Source organism: Sander lucioperca, chromosome 11 (genome assembly GCF_008315115.2).
Source record: "Sander lucioperca isolate FBNREF2018 chromosome 11, SLUC_FBN_1.2, whole genome shotgun sequence".
NCBI lineage: Eukaryota > Metazoa > Chordata > Actinopteri > Perciformes > Percidae > Sander > Sander lucioperca.
This window is the reverse complement of record NC_050183.1, coordinates 24,023,888-24,031,387: the sequence shown is the minus strand read 5'-3', so window position 1 is coordinate 24,031,387 and position 7,500 is coordinate 24,023,888. Positions and strand designations below refer to the sequence as shown.

Here is a 7,500-nt window from a genome sequence, read left to right as displayed (position 1 = left end):
GACTTGGTTCTGTTCTGCTCCTCAGTCAGATTTCATAACAGCCAGGGGCTGTTAGGGTGATCGTACCTCCATCTGCAGAGCGTAGGGAATGGATGATCTTTCTTTGCCCATTCTTTCGCTCCAGACCAAAGAAAAACTTGGAGGTACGATCACGGGGGCTGAGGGTTTTAGATTGAAGAAACTTGTGCTTAAAGCAAAAAAACAAATACGTCTTGATGATGGGTTATGCTCCAATGTTAATTAATTTATTGTTTATTATTTTTGCTTTTAACATCTCACTTAATATGGATGTTTTTAAAGTTGGGAGTTTAAATGTAAATGGAACCAGAAACAAAATAACAAAATATATATATATATAGTATTTATGAAACCATAAGAATGAAGCACATTGATGTTTTATTTTTACAAGAGACACACACTGACAGCAGCAACGAGGCCGACTGGAGGAGAGAGTGGGAAGGGGAAGCCATCCTGAGCCATGGCTCTTCTCTGAGTGGAGGAGTGGCCTGGTGGATGTATGGAGAAGGATGCATGCAGACTGCCAACAGTACACATGGTCCCACCTCAGAGAGAGTAGGATCTCCTCAGCCAGATTAGATCGTATTTATTGTTTTAAACAACATTTTAATATTTTTAAAGTGTGTAATATTGTTCCTGCTGTTTTTACTGATCACTCTTTGGTTTTATGTCATGTTTTTATTAGGGATGTGAAGCCGAAAAGTGCCTACTGGCATTTTAACTCGGTTTTAACTTCTGACAAAAAATTTAGAGAGGTGCTTATTTATTTTTGGGATATTTTTAGACAGAGAAAGGGTGATTTTAGCAGTCTTAGGCAGTGGTGGGACCATGGTAAGACAGAAATCAAGCTTCTATGTCAACAGCACAATCTCAACGTCACGCGTGACATCACCAGATCTATGCAGGACCTGGAGAGTGATATAGTGGAACTAGAGAAATTGAGTCCACAGGAGATGGAGGACATTTTGAAGTCCTCAAAATCAAAAAGCTAGCTTTAGCCGACCTGCTGGACGTTAAAGTACAGGGTGCACTGGTCAGGTCCCGATTCCAGACCATCTCGGAGATGGATGCTCCCTCTAGCTTCTTCTTCGGCCTGGAGAGGAAGAATGGACAGAGGCGGGTAATCCACACACTGCTTTCAGACACGGGGCAGGAGATCATGGAGCCGAGGCAGATCAGAAGGCGAGCCGTAGAGTTCTACTCCTCCCTCTACTCAAGCGAGTATGAGGAGCAGGAGGCTCTGCAAGAGGAGTTCCTGAGTGGGCTACCTCAGGTCTCTGCGGAGACCAACTCCTGTCTGGAAGCGCCCATACAGTTGCAGGAGGTCCACGCTGCCCTGCAGAATATGCAGGGGAGACGTGCCCCAGGCATCGATGGCCTCACAGTTGAGTTTTTTAAAGCCTTCTGGGACATTTTAGCACATGATGTTTTAGATGTTTTTAATGAAAGGCTGTCCTCTGGCTCCATGCCCATGTCCTGCCGCAGGGCGGTGGTTACGCTGCTACCAAAAAAAGGCAACCTGCAGGACATTAAAAACTGGCGCCCTGTGTCTTTGCTCTGTGTGGATTACAAGCTTCTGTCCAAAGTCTTTGCCTCCAGGCTGGGGAGAGCTATGGAGCAGGTCATCCATCGGGACCAGACCTACTGTGTGCCCGGCAGGTCCATGGTGGACAATGTCCACCTTATTCGTGATGTTTTGGAGGTCTCCAGCTCGTTGGGGTTTAACACTGGTCTGATTTCTCTGGACCAGGAAAAGGCTTTTGACCGCGTTGAACACAGCTTCCTCTGGAAAGTAATGGGGAAGTTTGGGTTCAGCGCTGGTTTCATAGCCAAGATCAAGGTGTTGTACAGTGAGGTTGAGAGTGTGCTGAAGTTTAACGGCAGTCTGTGTGCTCCTTTTAGAGTGTGTAGAGGCGTCCGGCAGGGCTGTGCTCTGTCCGGGATGCTCTACGCACTCTCCCTAGAACCCCTCCTCTGCAGACTACGCAACAACATTGAAGGTCTGATTTTACCTGGTTTTAATGAGAACATGGTTTTATCTGCTTATGCTGATGACGTCATTGTTTTTATTAAGAGCCAGCATGAGTTAGACGTTTTAGAAAACACTGTTTCTGGTTTTAACATCTTATCTGCAGCGAGGGTGAACTGGAAAAAAAGTGAAGCCCTCGCTGTTGATGAATGGCATGACGGTCTCCCGGTTCTCCCCCAACATCTGGCCTGGAAAAGAGACGGCCTGAAATACCTCGGTATATTCCTCGGTAATGAGGTCATGGTGCGGAGAAACTGGGAGACCGTCATGGAAAAAATTGAAAACAAAATGAATAAATGGAAGTGGCTACTCCCTCAGATGTCATATATGTTCGGATAGTTCGGTTGTCAGCGTGTTTGGCTGCCATGCGGTGCTGGAGAAGCTGACACGCCGACATGCGGTGAGGATTTCCCCGCAGGTCGGCTGTTCAGTGGAGGAGGCCAGCTGTGCTGTCGGGGAGGTTGTGGGCTTTGACAGTGTGAAGTCTGCCTCCCGTATGAACAAGGCAGTGGTGATTTTCCTGGATGATGTGGCGAAGGTTGAGACTGTGGTGGAGAAAGGAATTGTAATCCGGGATACTTTCACCCCGGTTCTCCCGCTGGTGAGCCCAGCTAAAAGAATAGTGATTTCAAACGCACCTCCGTTCATTAAAAATGAGGATTTGGCCAAAGAGCTGTCCCGGTACGGCCAGCTGATGTCTCCCATTAAAATGGTTCTGCTCGGATGTAAATCACCGAAGCTCAAACACGTAGTGTGTCACAGGAGACAAGCCTTCATGATTTTAAAAGACAACGCGGCTGATTTAAATTTAACGTTCAGTTTTAAAGTTGAAGGCTTCAGTTATGTTGTTTTTGTGACTTCTGATAGTATGAAGTGTTTTGGATGCGGGGAGGAGGGTCATTTGGTCCGTTCCTGTTCGCGCCGGCCGGCCCCCGAGCCTGCGGGGCCGGGCGGTTCGGATGAGCCGGCTCCCGGTCACGAGGGGACGGGCGTTTCGGCCGAGACGGCTCCCGGTCCCGCTGAACCGGCTTCCGGTCCGGCTGGGCTGAGCGGTTTGGCCGACCGGGCCGCGGAGCCTCCGGGGGGCTCAGAGCCTCCGGGGGGCTCAGAGCCTCCGGGGGGCTCAGACTCAGATGTTGCGCCACCTGCTGCTGACTCAGACTCGGCAGGTGCGCAACAGTGTGCAGAAACTGCACAGGTAACAGAGAAAGACACGCAGGAAAAGGAGAAAGATGTTGTACAACATGAGTGTAGAAATAACACTGTTAATGAAGGAAACACCCAGTCTAATGAGAAAGCAGAAAATAACAAACAGACAGGGAAAGAGAAAGGCAGTGCTAAGGGAAAAAGCTGCAGTCAGAATGTTATTAATGTGGCTGATGATGCTCTGGCTGAAAATCTGTCTGAAGAGATGGATGTAACTATAAGATCCAGTAAAAGAAAAAGCAGCTCTAACAAAGAGCAGAATGATGCTAAAGCTAAAAAGCTGCTGGAGGATCTGTGTGATGATGATGATGATGATGATGATGAGGAGGAGGATTGTGAGTGGACAGCATCTCAGGCTGAGAAATTAACTCTTTATCCTCTGGATAAGATCAAGAAGTTCCTGCAGGACACTAAAGGGATCAGGGCGGTTAAGACGGAGCAGTTCTTCCCTGATCTGAGAGGGTTGATCAGGTCTGTGTCCTGGCTGAGGAAAGAGACAGAAGGGTTCACTATCCAAGAGGGTTACCGCCTCAACAAACTGGTGACTAAAGCCAGAGCTCAACTTATTGAAGATGATGACTAGTTTTAATATGTTTCTCCACATACATGCTGTGTGTTTTTGTTTTTGCTCTTTTCTTTTTAATGGCGGATTTAAACATTGGATCCTTAAACATTAATGGAGCAAGAAGTGATGTAAAAGAGCTTCTCTGTTTAAACTGATGGAGTTCAAACATCTAGATGTTATCTTTGTGCAGGAGACTCCCAGTGATGTGGAGAATGAGAGTGAGTGGAGGAAGCAGTGGCCTGGGGGGGTTATTCTCAGCCATAAGGCCTCCAACAGTGGGGGGGTCGGGGTGCTCTTCTCTAAGGGCTTTCGTCCCACCTCCTTTAGTGTGGAGGACATCATGTGTGGCCACATTATAAAAATTAAGGTTCAGTATGAAAATATAAAACTTATTTTTATAAATGTGTATGCTCCAGTTTCGGCCATTGAACGAATGACATTTTTAAACCTTTTGTGTGATGTCATTCAGGATTGTACTGATGATTTTTAGTTTTTGGGAGGTGACTTTAACTGCACAGAGAATCCCTCTTTAGACCGTAATCACCTGGAGCCTCATCCTGCTTCCTGGGCCAGACTCAGGCGTCTGATGGAGAGCTGTGAGCTGGAGGATGTGTGGAGAGGTTTTCACCTGAACGCCAGGCGGTACACCTGGAGTCATTCCAGAGACAACATGTTGTCTTTGGCCAGGCTGGACCGCTTCTATTGTTTTAAACACCATTTTGGTGTTTTTAAACAGTGTGGAATAACTCCTGTTGGTTTTACGGACCATTGTCTTGTCCAGTGTTCTGTCTATATTCAAAATGTTAAATTGCACAGCGCTTATTGGCACTTTAATACTGGACTTTTAAATGATAACTCTTTTAAAGAGGCGTTTAAGTGTGTGTGGGGTCTACACCAGAGCCTGAAGTCCAGTTTCCCATCATGCAGCAGTGGTGGGATATTGGAAAGGTTCAGGTGAAACTTTTTTGTCAGCAATATACTCGCAATGTCACCAAGCACATTACCAGGTCTCTTCAAGACCTGGAGATTGAAGTAGTGGAATTACAGGATGTGGTGGGTTCCACAGGAAATCAAGGGCATGTTGAAGCTCTTAAAGTCTAAAAGGCTGCTTTAGCCAACCTGTTGGGCATCACAGCACAGGGGGCTCTGGTCCGCTGCCGCTTCATCAACGCTTCCCAGATGGATGCCCCCTCGCAGTTTTTCTTTGGTCTGCAGCGAAAGAATGGTCAAAGAAAGATCATCCATTCCCTACGCTCTGCAGATGGAGGTACGATCACGGGAACCCCTGAGATCAGGAGATATGCCACCTCGTTCTATAAAGACCTGTTCAGAGAGGAGTATGTGGAAGACGTTGAGTCAGCTGCTTCTTTCTATGATGGCCTTCCTCAGGTGGGTGCTGCCAACAACACGGTGCTGGAAGATCTACTGTCCCTGAATGAACTGTATGTTGCTCTGATGAGTCTGGGGAACGGTAAGGCACCGGGCATCGACGGGCTGCCTGTAGATTTCTACAAGACCTTCTGGCCCGTGATTGGAGGAGATCTGCTGGAGGTGTTCCAGGACAGCTTGAGCAGAGGACGTCTGCCGCTGAGCTGCAGAAGGGCAGTCATCACCCTGCTCCCGAAGAAAGGAGATTTACAGGAAATAAAGAACTGGAGACCTGTTTCTCTGCTGTGTGGGGACTACAAGATCCTGTCCAAAGCTCTCGCTTCTCGGCTTCGGGAGGTGATGAGTGAAGTGGTTCATGTCGACCAGACCTACTGTGTGCCCGGCAGGTTAATGAGTGATAATATCACTCTAGTTCGGCATGTTTTGAACGTCTCTAGCTCACTGGGTATGGATACTGGTCTTATTTCCATAGACCAGGAAAAGGCTTTTGACCGGGTTGAACATCAGTATTTGTGGCAGACGCTCAGTGCTTTTGGCTTCAGCCCAGGTTTCATAGCTCAGATTCAGGTCCTGGACCGAGACATTGTGAGTATATTGAAGGTTAATGGTGGTTTGGCTGCACCTTTTAATGAGCAGAGAGGGGTACGGCAGGGGTGCTCTCTGTCGGGGATGCTTTATTCCCTCGCTATTGAGCCTCTGCTCCATAAACTCAGGAATGATCTTTTAGGTGTGTATTTTCCTGGGTGTACTTCAGCTGTTAAACTTTCAGCTTATGCTGACGATGTCGTGGTTGTTTTAAACAAGCAAACAGATATCGACGCTTTGGTAGAGAATGTGAGTGTTTTTAATCACATCTCTTCTGCTAAAGTTAACTGGGAGTGAAGCTGTGGTGGTGGGAGATCAGCTACAGAGCTCTCTATCTCTCCCAGGAGGGCTCACCTGGAAGAAAGGAGGGGTGAAGTATTTGGGAGTGTTTCTGGGTGAGGAGTGTGTAATGCAAAAAAACTGGGATAATGCTCTGGAAAAAATAGAAGGCCGATTAAAGAAATGGAAGTGGCTCTTACCGAGCATGTCCTACAGAGGGAGGACTCTTGTTATTAACAATCTGCTGTCTTCTTCTCTGTGGCATAAACTGTCTTGTGTGGACCCTCCTTCTAATTTACTTGCTAAGATTCAAGTTGTTTTAGTTAATTTTTTTGGGGATAAGCTGCACTGGATTCCCCAGTCTGTTCTGTTCCTTCCAAAGGAAGAAGGAGGACAAGGACTTGTTCATTTGGCCAGCAGGGGCGCTGCTTTCCGGCTGCAGTTCCTCCAGAGACTGCTCTATGGCCCTAAGGACCTGGTCTGGAGACCTCTGGCCCACTGGGTGCTGAACAGTTTTAAGGGTTTTGGATTGTCAGATTCTCTGTTCCTGATGGATGTGAGGAAGCTGAGTGTCCAGACTTTGCCTCCTTTCTATCGAGGCGTGTTCACCGTGTGGAAGCTGTTGATTAAGGAGAGACGGCTGCAAGGTGACTCCTTACACTGGCTGCTGCAGGAACCGGTGGTGTACGGGGAACGGTTGGATTACCCCTGCTGGGCTGGTTCATCCATCACGGACGTGTTCTGCAGAGCACGGGTGCTCACGCTGGGGACGGTGGTGGACATCACAGGACCAAAACTAGACAATGCTGCTGCTTTGGCAGCTGTTCTGGGGGTGAGATCAGTCAGGATCATCACCAAACTGTTGGACCACTGGAAGAACAAACTGTCCCGACATGAATCCATCATGTTGGAGGAATATACTGGTGGTCTGACCACATCTCAGCCTGAGGATTCCTTCCCTGGTTTATGTGTCCGTCCATGTCTGGATCACTATGTTGGACGTTTTTTAGATGTACAGCACTGCACTTTAGACATGAAAGAGGCGAAAGGGAAGGGTTTTTATAAAATGATGGTGCTGTCTTTAAACAAGAGTAAGCTCCATGAACGGGTGGACACACCGTGGCGAGTTTATATAAACCACCATTAACTAAAAGAGTAGCTGACCTCCAGTGGAGAGTATTACACGGGATAGTGGCAGTCAACGCCTTTCTGTCTGTCATTAGTCCTGGGGTTAGTGACAAATGTCCTGACTGTGATGAGACAGAAACTGTGTTTCATTGTTATTGTGAGTGTGTGCGTCTGCCTCCGTTGTTCTTGTTGTTGGAGAAACTGTTCAGTAAGGTAGGGGAGGTCTTCTCCAAACATATGTTCATCCTTGGGTTCAGGTATAGTAAAATTGCAAAATATAAATGTCAGTTGTTAAATTTCA

At 47.3% G+C, this 7,500-nt stretch overlaps 1 protein-coding gene and 1 long non-coding RNA gene across 2 annotated transcripts in view; one reads left to right on the top strand and one right to left on the bottom strand.

Moving 5' to 3' along the window:
- LOC116060767 overlaps positions 1–537 on the top strand; it is a 19,599-nt gene extending 19,062 nt beyond the window's left edge. Inside the window, exons 3-4 of the long non-coding RNA XR_004107576.2 lie at positions 385–393; positions 527–537. This is a non-coding gene — a long non-coding RNA (uncharacterized LOC116060767). The remainder of the gene's footprint in view (positions 1–384; positions 394–526) is intronic.
- The window catches only part of grin3bb (glutamate receptor, ionotropic, N-methyl-D-aspartate 3Bb), a 75,428-nt gene that overhangs the window by 28,009 nt on the left and 39,919 nt on the right, over positions 1–7,500 (bottom strand). The gene's annotated exons all lie outside the window — the stretch shown is intronic.